The sequence below is a fragment of the Diceros bicornis genome, unplaced genomic scaffold (assembly GCF_020826845.1).
Source record: "Diceros bicornis minor isolate mBicDic1 unplaced genomic scaffold, mDicBic1.mat.cur scaffold_160_ctg1, whole genome shotgun sequence".
Taxonomy (NCBI): domain Eukaryota; kingdom Metazoa; phylum Chordata; class Mammalia; order Perissodactyla; family Rhinocerotidae; genus Diceros; species Diceros bicornis.
Genome location: NW_026691066.1, coordinates 776,717 through 790,292, shown reverse-complemented (window position 1 = coordinate 790,292; position 13,576 = coordinate 776,717).

The window sequence follows — 13,576 nt, the reverse complement described above, 5'->3', positions numbered from 1 at the left end:
GGGAGAGGGAAGAGGGAACACAAGAGAGCGAGTGAGAGAGAATGACAGCCTCGGTGATGGAATCTGGGAAGGGTCGTCCTGTCACTTGTGCTGGGTCTGCTGGTCAGAAGCCAGTCCCTAAGCAGTCAGTGGTCCACAGGGACGTATAGAACAGGCAGGGAGCTCATCCCTGCAGGGGCACGCTGACCTTGACTCGAGTGTCCTGGTGGCGAAAGGCTCCCTTCCTACCTGGGCTGATCCTGCGTTGAGCTCAGATCCTCCTCCTTGGGAGTGTTGCTCATCGCGGCCCGGGTGTGCTCTCCCGGGTTCCCTGGGCTCCTGTCCCCTCCAGGAGGGAGATGTACACTGAGGGGGCTGAGGCCAGAGCAAGCAGGGACCACTCCACCCTCCCAGCTCATTTGCTTCCTTCCCCAGGAGGGCCGACTCCTCAGGAGCCTCTCCTCACTGCTCACCATCTTCTCTGCTCTGAGAGCACCTCGTTTCAGCCTCTGAAGAAGACCTGGGGAGAAGTTTCCAGGTGGGAAGGCCTCTCTCCATGGGAGCCCCAGAGTGGACAGGGACCTTCAACAGGGCTGGGCATTGTCCCCTCAGTCAACTTGGACTTCCTGGGAGGCAGCAACCCCTGGGGGCAGGGCCTAGGCTGGTGGCAGGTCTCTAAGCATCCCCACAATGCCCATCTTCCTGGTCTCACCTGATTGAGCACAGGCCTGCACAAGCACAGCACCTTCCAGACCCCCTGGGGTTACGTGCAGCCCATCAAGGCCGCTGTGTCTGTCTCATCGTGTGGTTGTCCGTCTCACCTTCCTGGCTGATTCGCTGCTCTGTTCTAGATCCAACCTCAGGCGGCTGCAAAGTTGACCTTCCATGTCAGCTTGCCACTGAGATGGCTACTGTTTCCAGAAATGCTTAGGGGCCGGGCTTTGCCCACGCATGGCGACATCAAGTGGGCAACCTCTGACAGTGAAGCCACCCCCATTCAGGCTTGGGCCGCTCACAGGGCCGTCACACTGAGGGGGTGGGGACGGGACCTGCCCTGGGCAAAAACACCACGACTCTCACTGTTCTTCCCTCAGCTTCAAATGCTCCTCAGTTGGTTGTATGTCTTTGGTCTCTTCTCAGAGGTTGTTTTCTGACAGCACGTCCGGTGTGATCATGGCTTTCCGGGAAGAGGATTGGCTGAATTCCTCACTCAACCATTCGGTGCGTCCTGCCGACCCACGCCGATCACTTTCTGAAGGCGCATCCTTTCAGCAATCTGAGGACCCAAGATTGTGAGTCTGTGTCCTGGAGGGATTTTGAGAAGAGCTGGTGGGATGGCAGTATTGCAAAGCATCAAGTCTTGCTTCCAGAAAGCTCTCTGGGATCCTCATCATCTTGCTGTTTTGGAGTCAAAGCCTTGAGATCTTTAAAAAGCCAGCAATGTTAGAACATGGGCAGAACAAACAAAAGTCTCTGGGCTCCAACACCAACTAAAATATTCTGAATTTCTAGTAACCTGAGACAAGTGGAAAGGAGTTGGGAGTGTGGAGTGGAGGGGCGGTTTGGGGCAACTACGCGTCTGGGAGGAGAAATGCCATGCAGAGCAGCCTTTCTGGGGGCATACGTGTGGGACGTGTGTGCAGACCCCCGCTGCAGACATTGCTGCTGCTGCCCTTCAGTTCCCTCAGCCCACTTGAGTCCCTGCAGTCCCCGGGAGCCAGTCCCCGGCAGGCCCACAGTGTCCCCCTGGAGCACCTGCATCCACTCTCTGCCTGAGGGCTCTCTCCTGCAGCGGGAGCTTCCTCTGCTGCAAGCCTGTGCCAGCCTGTAGCACAGAAGCCTTCACGACCCGGGGTAAACCCTCCACCCACGGGCACAGAGCCAGTCCGGGTGGGATCTCGTCTCCCGACAGGACTAGGATGGATGCTCACCTCAGTGCTCCCTCGTCAGGCCCCGCCCTGGCGCTCCTCCTCCAGGCTCCCTTCCCCATGGCCTCCCTCGGGCCTCCTCCCTCACCTGCAGACAAACCACTTGCCCTATGTCCTTGTCTGCGTTGGGGCCCAGACTCTGCAGAGGCTGCACGCTGGCTGTGACGTGGAGCAGGTCGTCCAGCCTCCTGGACTTGAGCTTCCTCACCTGTGAGATGGGGCCACAGGCCTGCCTCTTGGAGTCGCCAGAGGAGACGCAGCGTGGGGAGACGCACACCGCTGCAAAGAAGGACGCCCGCTGATCACCCAGGGAAAACCCCAACCTTGCCAAAGAAACAGGAGCTCGCGAGGCTGCGGGAGGAACGCGGGCAGCCTGTCCACACAACGTGGAGAGTCGCTGACGCGTGTGGCCGTGCAGGGTAGGCCCCCGGACAGTGGAAGAGCCATTCGACAAGGAGGGGGACAGGACAGAGGCTTCCAAGGAGAAAGATTTAAGTGTTGGAGGATCACAGAGGCCTTAGGAAAATCATGAGGCCCTGGAACATGTTTACTGAAATGCTGTTATTGGCCGGAAGAATGTGATACAATACCCAGTCCACTCTGGATTACTTCTCATTGGTTGTAGGAATGAGTGCACACTTGTGATTAGAACCCACATTTTGTTAAATGTAGGATATCTTTATTTTTCTTAACTTTTAATTATTTTTTTTTGTCGATGAAGTGCCAAGCATGGGTTTTCTCCGTTCTTTTCTTTGCATGGGTGGCCTCTACTTTCAGAAGCGGATTCCTGGTGCTCATCACCCCTGCTAACCCGAGGGACAGCCCTCTTTCAGGTCACACAGTGGATGTGAGCTCCAGGTGGGCAGGGACCACGTGGGGTCATACTCACTGGTGAAGTTACAGTGCTCGGCCCCTGGCAGGGACCAGAACGTATTGGCTGAATGAGTGAGTGAAACAATGAACGAATGCATGAATGAGTACATGAGTGCAGGAGTGAGTGAGTGAAGGAATGAGTGAAGGAATGACTGGGTGAATGAAGCAATAAGTGAGTAAACCACAGAAGCTGGATCCACACAGGAGGAGCCTTTATCTGTGGGGGGCTCACAGCGGGTCACAGCACAAGCCCTGGACGGTGGCATGGAGCATGTCCAGCTGTCCTCCCAGCGCTGAGCCTCCGTCACCTGCAGCACAGTGTGGTCCTGGATCTTCTTCAGCTCCTCCTCAAACAATGCTGAATGTTCCCGGGAGCAGGGCAGCAGGAAGGGAACCTGAGGAGGGACTTCCCAGACCCTGCACCCTGGAGGACCACTGTGACAGCCTGGCAGGGGGCTCTTAACACGCTCCGGGCACCAGGCTAGAGATGCTCAAGCAATTCCTCAGGGAAGTCTCCCAACAGCCCATCAGGAGGCCAAGTTATTTCCTCATTGTACAGATGGGGAAACCGAGGCTGAGAGTCTCACCTGCATCACCAGCTAGAAAGAGGCTGAGCAGGGACTAGGACCCCTGTTTCTCTGACTTTGGATCATTGCAAACCACTGTTCTGCACTGTGGCCTCCTCGGGCTCAGGGGTCCTGGCCTCCCTGGGGCCTGCACCCTTCTGGCCTCCAGCCATCACTGAACTAAAGGGACAGGGCCACTCCGTCTGCCTGGGGCTGGGTATGGTGGCCGGGGAATGGCCAGCTGTGGGCGCTGTGGGCTCTCCCAGTAGCAAGGACCAGCCTATCCCCCCGCAGAGTGAGGTCTCTCTGGGCATCAGGACCAAAAGTTCTCAGAACTTTAGGGAAAAGAGGTCCCTCTCTCAGCATGGGGGAGCCCTTCTCAGGCAGGCCCAAGGGGTCTAAGAGGCACTGGGTTCAAATCCCGGCTCTGCCACTCTGCAGGGCACAGAGGGAGCAAGTCTCTTTGAGCCTCAGTATCCTCATCAGTGAAATGAAGACAATAATTGCTCCTCCCCCAAGGACTTGTGGGGAGGATTCAAGGAGATAGCTCAAGAGGAGAACAGAGGCCCCGGTAAGTGCTCATCACCGTGAGCTGTTCCTGCTGATGTCACCCCACTCAGAGCCCCCTGGGGCCCTTCGCCTCTGCCCACTCTGATCTCCCACCAGGCATGCCCTACTCGCTCCGACTCCGCTGTTCCTCTGGAATGCCTTTCTCCAGCCCATCTCGTCCCACGGCAGTCAGCCAGCCAGGTGGGGATCCAGGACCCAGCCCCATCTCTCCTCTCTTGATTCCTCTTCATTAGAGCTAGCAGCTGTTGAGCTCTGAGAAGGTGCAGCACACTCCAGGTGCAGCCTCAGCGAACTTGTCTGACACCACCATGAAAGGTCGGCTGCCACCCCACTTCACAGGGGAGGAAACCGAGGCTCCAATGGCCGTGCCTCTCCGAGGTCACCAGGGCTCTCTCCCTCATCCCCACTGAGCAGGGCCCCTCCATCGCAGAGGCTGAATGTCCTGGATATGTGGGCTGGGGCTGGCACAGTGCCTGAGGCAGCCATCACTCCTGGAAAACACTGAGGTGTGCTTTGGGCACGATGACCTTCTCCAAAGCCTCTAGCCCCGTGCTCTGACCTTCTGGCACCTTCTGTGACACCTCCACTCTGTCTTGTAAGAGTCACTTCTGCTCACACAAGCTCAAGTGGGTCCTGCTGTTGCAACTGAGAACTCCCCCTGGAGGGAGCATGTTCAAGGAGGTCCCTGTGACTCACTGCACTGACCTAGATGTACTTTCCTGACTGAGGATGGGGCTCTCTGCTTGGAGGGAGAGGGAGCAGGCAGGAGTGTCTAGACCCTCATCATCATCTGTCCTGGATGGCAGGCCAGGCTGCTCAGCTCAGGTGAGTTAGGGAGCAGGAGGGGCATGGGCAAGGCCAAATCGGGGTCAGGTGTGTTAGGGGCGGGGCCAGGGGTGAGGGGAGTGGTAGGGACAGAAGCAACAGGAGCGAGGCCTTCCAGCTGGGCAGGTCACCCCAGGTACCTTCATCCCCTGCATCCTAGCTGCTCCTCCTTCTCCCTCCCTCCCTCAGGTCTCTGCTTCAGGGTCTCTGGACTCCCTGTTCCCAAACAAGATCACAGGGTAGAAGGAGACCTTGGGGGTCAGAGACTGTGACCAACACCTTAACATCACGTTTACATTATGAGCCAGAATCTCTGCCTCTAGGGATCGGTCCTAAAGAAGTAGAGATTTATGGATGCAGGTGTTCCTTTCAGCACGATGACGGGAGTGAAAAATCAGAAATGATCCGTGTTGCCCAGCAGAGGCTCTTAGGCAATTCTGAGGCCGATGCAGAGGAGAAAGAGGATTGACTGGCCAGGGTCCAGCCCTGGGGAAATCAGGTTCCAGAAGAGCACACTCCCTGCCGTCCTTCCCACACGATAGCCACAAGTGCACACCCACACACACTTGCACATAGACATACCCATGTGCATACAGATGCACACAGCTGAATGGGCACATGCACACACGTGCACACACACGTGCATACAAAGGCAAAGGACTGAAACGGTGAACACTGCCTGTTAAGGGCACTCCTCAGTTTCCACTTAATTCTTAATTCCCTTAGAATTCATTCTTTTACTGTAATTAACGTACATTGTCTTCGTAATAAAAACCTTTACAAAGAAAAACTAAATAATGTACTTCAGTCCAAAGATGAATGATAAATGGATAACATTAACATGTGATTTTAATCTTGTTAGAATTATAAGAGGAATAGAGGCACATTCTATCAAGTTGAAACATCACGCAGGCCTCTAAAGGAGAAGAGAAGCGAGTGGCAATTCCCATCCCCAGAGGTGAGCCCCATGGATGATTTGGTACGTATCTCTCTGGCTCTGTCTCTCTCTTTCTCTGTCTGTCTCTGTCTCTCTCTCACACACAGATTCATGTTCCTAGATGCATGTCTCCCGGCTGATATCACATATTAGTGGTCTTACAGATGGGACGGATGGATCCCATCGCCTCGCCATGGACAGTAGCGTTCCTTCCAATTGCTTGCTATTGCAACCAGTGCTGTGATGAATAGTCTGGAAAATACATCTTTGAAAAGTTGGGCAGGAATTTCTGTGGGATGAAGTCCTGGGATCAGTACCGCCAGCACAGGCGTGCCCCTGGGGACTGTGATGGGTCCTGCAGGTTGGTCTCCAGAGAGGAGTGTCCTTTCACACTTGTCTCTAGGGGTCTACTGGGGCCTCTGCTTCCTCACATTGTCACCAGGTCTGGTCGTCACCACACTGGAACCCAGCCCGTCTGATGGGGCCCAGTGCCCTCTCCACAGTGTCTCCATGTGCGCGTCTCCTCCTCGGGGAGCTCGCGCATCTCTGACACATGCTGCCCCTGTGTATCACCTCTCGTTGGCGTTGAATGTGTTTGCTCTTTATCTCTTTTTAAAACTCTGACTTTCGAGCGTTTTTTTGGACCACAAGGATGCGTAACCTTTCCCTGGCCTTGTGTCATGAGGAATACATTCCGGTTTGTGGTTTGTCTTTCCAGCTTTCTACCCTTTCTTGTTTTTGTTTTGGCCGCAGGAAGAGCAACGCGTTTCGTGTGTGGCTTCTGGCTCTGGTGTCCCACGTAGAACAGCAGTCTGTACCCCAAGATTATGCACATATTTACCAGAAGGGCTTTCTTTGATACATCAAATCTAGACTCCATCTGGGATTTTCCTATCAAATTAGAGAAATTCTATTTCAAATAAAAACAGAAAAGGAAAACCTATCAGGCCGTGCGAAAAGAAATGGGCAGACACACATGGCCACCTACGGCATGATTTCACTTATAAGAAACATGCAGAACAGATTAAAAAAAATACAAAACAGTGACAGAAAACAGATTAGGGGTTGCCAGGGCCTGAGGGAGAAAGTGGGAGTGAGTGCTTTTAGAACAGGGTGTTCTTTTGGAGAATGAAATATTGTAAACGCATACAGTGGTGATGGCTGCACAGCATTGTGAATGTACTTAATGCTCATGAAGTGTACAATTTAAAATGAAAAACAGTAAACTGTTAAAAGATGAAAGTGAAATTTATTTTAAATAATCAAGATATAAACAATAAAAAAAGCAATGAAAGGAACCATGAAATAGAGAAACACAATTAGGAGGATGGGGAAGGAAATTTGTGGTAAGGGAGCAGGTGGAACAGGTGGGACTGGAGGTGCTAATGAGGGAGGTTCCCGAGCCAGCTCTCACAGGCCTCAGAATTTGGCCTCAGCTGCCTCTCTGTCTCATGCAGGCGCCTGTGCAGAGCTTGACTCTCCTTGCACAGAGGCTGGGCCCTCAGCTGCCTCCTGATCTCCTGCAGGAGCCTGTGCAGGGGATGGCTCTCCCTGCACAGAGGCTGGGCCCTCAGCTGCCTCCCTGTCTCCTGCAGGAGACTGTGCAAGGGATGGCTCTCCCTGCACGGAGGCTGGGCCCTCTGCTGACTCTCGTTCTCCTGCAGGAGCCTGTGCAGGGCATGGCTCTCCCTGCACAGAGGTTGGGGCCTCAGCTGCCTCCTGTTCTCCTGCAGGAGCCAGTGCAGGGGATGGCTCTCCCTGCTTGGAGGCTGATGCCTCAGCTGCCTCTTGGTTTGTCTTTCCAGCTTTCTACCCTTTCTTGTTTTTGTTTAGGCTGCAGGAAGAGCAACGCATTTCGTGTGTGGCTTCTGGCTCTGGTGTCCCACTTAGAACAGCAGTCTGTACCCCAAGATTATGCACATATTTACCAAAAGGGCTTTCTTTGATACATCAAATCTAGACTCCATCTGGGATTTTCCTATCAAATTAGAGAAATTCTATTTCAAATAAAAACAGAAAAGGAAAACCTATCAGGCCGTGCGAAAATAAATGAGCAGAAAACACATGGCCACCTATGGCATGATTTCACTTATAGGAAACATCCTGAACAGATTTAAAAAAAAAAAGGAAACAGTGACAGAAAACAGATTAGGGGTTGCCAGGGCCTGAGGGAGAAAGTGGGAGTGAGTGCTTTTAGAACAGGGTGTTCTTTTGGAGAATGAAATACTCTAAACGCATACAGCGGTGATGGCTGCACAGCATTGTGAATGTACTTAATGCTCATGAAGTGTACAATTTAAAATGAAAAACAGTAAACTGTTAAAAGATGAAAGTGAAATTTATTTTAAATAATCAAGATATAAACAATAAAAAAAAAATCAATGAAAGAAACCAAGAAATAGAGAAACACAATTAGGAGGATGGGGAAGGAAATTGGTGGTAAGGGAGTAGGTGGAACAGGTGGGACTGGAGGTGCTAATGAGGGAGGGTCCTGAGCCAGCTCTCCCAGGCCGCAGAGATTGGCCTCAGCTGCCTCCCTGTGTCCTGCAGGCGCCTGTGCAAGGGATGGCTCTCCCTGCACAGAGGCTGGGGCCTCAGCTGCCTCTCGTTCTCCTCCCTGAGCCTGTGCAGGGCTTGGCTCTCCCTGCACAGAGGCTGGGCCCTCAGCTGCCTCCTGTTCTCCTGCTGGAGACTGTGCAGGGGATGGCTCTCCCTGCACAGAGGCTGGGCCCTCAGCTGCCTCCTGTTCTCCTGCCGGAGAGAGTGCAGGGGATGGCTCTCCCAGCACGGAGGCTGGGCCCTCAGCTGCCTCCTGTTCTCCTGCAGGAGACTGTGCAGGGGATGGCTCTCCCTGCACAGAGGCTGGGCCCTCAGCTGCCTCCTGTTCTCCTGCAGGAGACTGTGCAGGGGATGGCTCTCCCTGCACAGAGGCTGGGCCCTCAGCTGCCTCCTGTTCTCCTGCTGGAGGCTGTGCAGGGGATGGCTCTCCCTGCACAGAGGCTGGGGCCTCAGCTGCCTCCTGTTCTTCTGCAGGAGACTGTGCAGGGGATAGCTCTCCCTGCACAGAGGCTGGGCCCTCAGCTGCCTCCTGTTCTCCTGCAGGAGACTGTGCAGGGGATGGCTCTCCCTGCACAGAGGCTGGGCCCTCAGCTGCCTCCTGTTCTCCTGCTGGAGGCTGTGCAGGGGATGGCTCTCCCTGCACAGAGGCTGGGCCCTCAGCTGCCTCCTGTTCTCCTGCTGGAGGCTGTGCAGGGGATGGCTCTCCCTGCACAGAGGCTGGGGCCTCAGCTGCCTCCTGTTCTCCTGCTGGAGGCTGTGCAGGGGATGGCTCTCCCTGCACAGAGGCTGGGGCCTCAGCTGCCTCCTGTTCTCCTGCTGGAGGCTGTGCAGGGGATGGCTCTCCCTGCACAGAGGCTGGGGCCTCAGCTGCCTCCTGTTCTGCAGGAGACTGTGCAGGGGATAGCTCTCCCTGCACAGAGGCTGGGCCCTCAGCTGCCTCCTGTTCTCCTGCAGGAGACTGTGCAGGGGATGGCTCTCCCTGCACAGAGGCTGGGCCCTCAGCTGCCTCCTGTTCTCCTGCTGGAGGCTGTGCAGGGGATGGCTCTCCCTGCACAGAGGCTGGGGCCTCAGCTGCCTCCTGGTCTCCTGCAGGAGACTGTGCAGGGTATAGCTCTCCCTGCACAGAGGCTGGGGCCTCAGCTGCCTCCTGGTCTCCTGCCAGAGAGAGTGCAGGGGATGGCTCTCCCTGCACAGAGGTTGGGCCCTCAGCTGCCTCCTGTTCTCCTATAGGAGCCTGTGCAGGGGATGGCTCTCCCTGCACAGAGGCTGGGGCCTCAGCTGCCTCCTGTTCTCCTGCAGGAGCCTGTGCAGGGGATGGCTCTCCCTGCACAGAGGCTGAGGCCTCAGCTGCCTCTTGGAGTCCTGCGGGAGTCTGTGCAGGAGATGTCTGTCCCAGCACGGAGGCAGGGATCTCAGCTGCCTCCTCGTCTCCTGCAGGAGGCTGTGCAGGGGATGGCCCTCCCTGCACAGAGGTTTGGGCCTCTTCTGCCTCCTGGTATGCTACAGGAGACTCTGCAGGGGATGGCGCTCCCTGCACAGAGGCTGGGGCCTCAGCTGCCTCCTGCGCTGCTGCAGGACATGGTGGGTATGATGGTTCTCCCGGGATTGAAGCTGGGTCTTCTGGTGGCTCTGAGGGTTTTATCACTGTCACTGCAGACCATCTCCCGGTAGCTGCTGGTCCAGGCCTGTGGGACACCGGCGCCTCCATCGGGGAGATGGATGGAATATCCCCTTCCGCCAGCTCCACGCTGATCTTCTTCGTGGAGCTCTGCAAAGACAGTGACTGGCTCCGTCCCAGAGGCATCAGAGCCCTGCCCAGCTGTCCTTGCTGCTGCTTCTGCCCTCTGGTCCTAATTCTCCCAGATCAGGCACACACCTGTGTCTGCACATTATTCCACCCCTGAGGAAAGACCTACACCTCAGGGGCTTGGGATAAACCTCAGGCAGAAGGGCACCACCCCGCACTCCACATCCCACCCAGCCGGCCTTGACCTGGGCTTTGAACCTGACCGACCCCCCAAGGCTTCTAACACCTCACCGACTGCTCCTGCTCACGGTGGTCTACCCACATGAACCCGCCCTTCCAGGCACACATGGGGAGGGGATGTAGGGCTGCCCAGATGGGACCACAGTGGTAGCCTGGTTTGGAATGGCCTTCCCTGGGCCTCCCGGTGTTACCTTTCCGTCCTTCCGGGTAAACGACCAGAGCCGTCGGCCGTGAGAGGGGCACCAGCATCTGCATCGGTCTTTGGGGGCTTTCCTGGGGCTCCGGCCCCTGGTCATTGGGAAGCAGCAACTAAACATGTTGCTAGAGAAGTGAGCTCGCTTGGGGGCTGTGTTTAGGATGTGGGTGCCTAGTTACCAGGGTTCCAAGTTCTATTGGGCTCTGTGAGGTCACTTCCTGGGATCTCCTTACCTAAGCTTCCTCCTCACACAAGACCTTCCTAAGGGCCCCCCGGGCTGCTGACTGCTCACTCTCCATCTCCACACCCTGTCCAGACACAGTCACACTGACACAGTCCACCCCACAGCCTCTGGGGAGGTCTGGACGCAACCAGGGCCCCAGCTTTGAGGACACAGAGTTGAATTCAGTCCCGCTCCTGCTTCTTGCCAGTGATGTCACCCTGGACAACCCTGCGCCTCTCAGGGCCTCCCCTCTCAGGGTCTCTCCTGTGTTCATGTCCCTCTCTGTGTAGTGGGGGTCATTCTAGCATCTACTTCCTAGGGATGTCATCAGGTGTATAGACCTAGAGATCCCTTCAGAGGCTGTGAATCCCGTGGGCTGCTCCCACACGTAGCTCCTGCACAGACTTGGCAGTGCAAGGATTACAGAAAGGGCTGGCTGTGGCAGAGAATACAACGCAAAGAGGCTTGGGTCTGCTGGGCGTCTGGGAGAGGCACTTCCCCTCTTGCCTGTTTCCCAGTGTTCCTAGGGAGGGTTGAAATGAAATGACGTTCAGACATCATCTCCTTCTGGCTCGCAACCCTCCAGGGCCTCCTGTTATGTTTAGACTCAGGTCCAAGTGCCTGAGTGGTGGTCATCTCAGCCTATGTGGTGGGCAGCCCCCACAACGGCTCCCAGCGTTCCTAGGCACACATCCTATGTAATCCCCGCTCCTCTATGAGAATGGACTTTGCGGCTGGCTTCTAACCAATAGAATAGGGCCGAGTGATGGGATGTCACTTCCACGGTCAGCTTAATGAAAAGTCTGTGACTTCTGTGTGGTTCTGTCTCTCCTGTGTTCATTCTATCTCTCTGTCTCTGTCTCTCTCTCTCTGTCTTTGTCTCTCTCTGTCTCTGTGTCTCTGGCTGTCTGTATCTCTCTTGGTCTCTCCCTGTCTCTCTGTCTCTCTCTTTGTCTCCCTGTCTCTGTCTGTGTCTACTCTCTTTGTCTCTCCTCCCCATCTTTCTATCTCTGTGTGTCACTGTCTCTCTTTCTCTCCCTCTTTCTGTCTCTCTGATCCACTATTCAGGAGAAGCCATATCAGATATTATGAGCTTCCTTCCCTATGACACCCCCTAATGCAAAGAACTGGCAGAGGGTCCCGGCCCACAGACAGAAAAGGCCTGAAACCCCCCATCCAAACTGAATCCTACCACTGCCCCGATACTTGGGAATGATCTCCGAGATGGCTCCTGCCTCTATCGAGCTTCAGTTGAGAACACAGCCCCAGCCTCCTGCTAGACCTTGACGGGGAGCCTCCCAGCTGACCTGAGCCTGGACCCTGGTAGAGACACTGTCAGATGCTCAATGATAGGTCTCGTAAGTGCTAAGTGAGGCTAATGCTGTCACCCAGCATAGACAGCTAGTACCTCCTTCCAGGCCTGGGTCTGGCCCTGCCATCCTCTCTCCCTCACTTCTCTCCTCCCCAGCTCACTCTAGCCACACTGGCTCTTTTCTCACCTCCTCTCTCGTCAAATCCTCTTCTGCCTCCAAGTCTCTGTGCCTTTGAGCTTCGCCCCAGCACGCTGTTTGCAGACAGATGCAGGGCTGGCTCCTCTTGTCCTTCTGCTCAGGGCACAAATGTCCCCAGGGGGGCCCTTTACACCCACCTAGGGGCTCCAGGCCCTCCCTCCTCCAGCACCCTGCTTCATTGCTCTGTAGCACCTTCTCTTCTTTTTCACATGGATTTGTTCATGATTTTGTCCTTTCCACCTCCAGGCTGTGAGCTCCTGGAGGACAGAGACCATGTGGGTGCTTTCAGCACTGCCCTCAGGACTAACATGGGCCCTGCTCAGGGTGAGTGCTGGGGCCGCAGTAGCTGAAAGAATCATGAAAGGATCTCAGGGTCCCCTCCCGCCTCTGAGCAGCTCCCATTGTGGATGTGGATGCCAGTAATCAAAGGTGCCTGTTGCTTTGGACAGGGGAACACCCAGAACGAGCCCTGGGCGTCCCTTCCCTGCTCCACTTGCTGCATTGAGCATGAGTGGACACAGGACACCCCTGGTGGTCAGCCCCAGCCTTGCAGCCCCAGGCAGGAAAGCAGAAAGCAAAACACACACCTTTCTTTGTTTGGGGTCCTCAAGGCAGTGGTTCCACCAGGGCCCAGGACGCAAAGGAGCAGGACCTGTGGGCTCCAGGAGGGACGTGAGGGACCTCAGAAGCCTCTCTTGCTCCCCGCTTTCCCTCCACTGGCCCTGGCGTGTCCCGTTGACTCACAGGGCCTCCTCGCCCCAGCCAGGGCAATGACTCCACCTCACTTCCAAAGGAGGCCCCCGAGGCTCCGACAAGGATGGCCTTGTCCCTGGTCCCCAGACAAGTCGACCAGTGCTCTGCCATGTTCTGCACTGCCCGGGGCTCCAGTCCCCAAGCTCTCAGGCTGCCTTCTGCTCAGCAAGACCTCGAGGGAATGGAATGCATTTTACAAGGACTCAGAGAACAGTGGGTCATGGATGGAGAACGAAGGTCAATAGACTCTTCTACAAGCCTGTGGGACCCTTAGAGTCACCCCATCTATGCACCCCAATTTACAGAGGTGTAAGATCTAGCCTTCTCTGCTGTATCCCCTCCCCCCTAGGGGGTCACATCCTAGTTCCCGGTGCCCAGAGTGGTGGCCACAGGACGCCAGACCTGGTTCTCTACAGGCTGCTCTAGGGATGGCCCCAACCCCTGCATCCCCCTGTGTACCTTGGGGACCCCCTGCCCACCAGTCTGGCATCTCTCCCCTTCATGCTATGGGCCTGGGCATGTTGTTAGGGGACCGGATGCCCATGCCCCATGGCAGAGCTGCCTCCAACCTCTTTCTTCCTTCCTCCTGTCACCTCCCCAGTGAGCACTTCCCTTCTGAGACCGGGCTGGGCATTCAGAGTGTGTGTGTATGCTTGTGTGTGTGAGTGT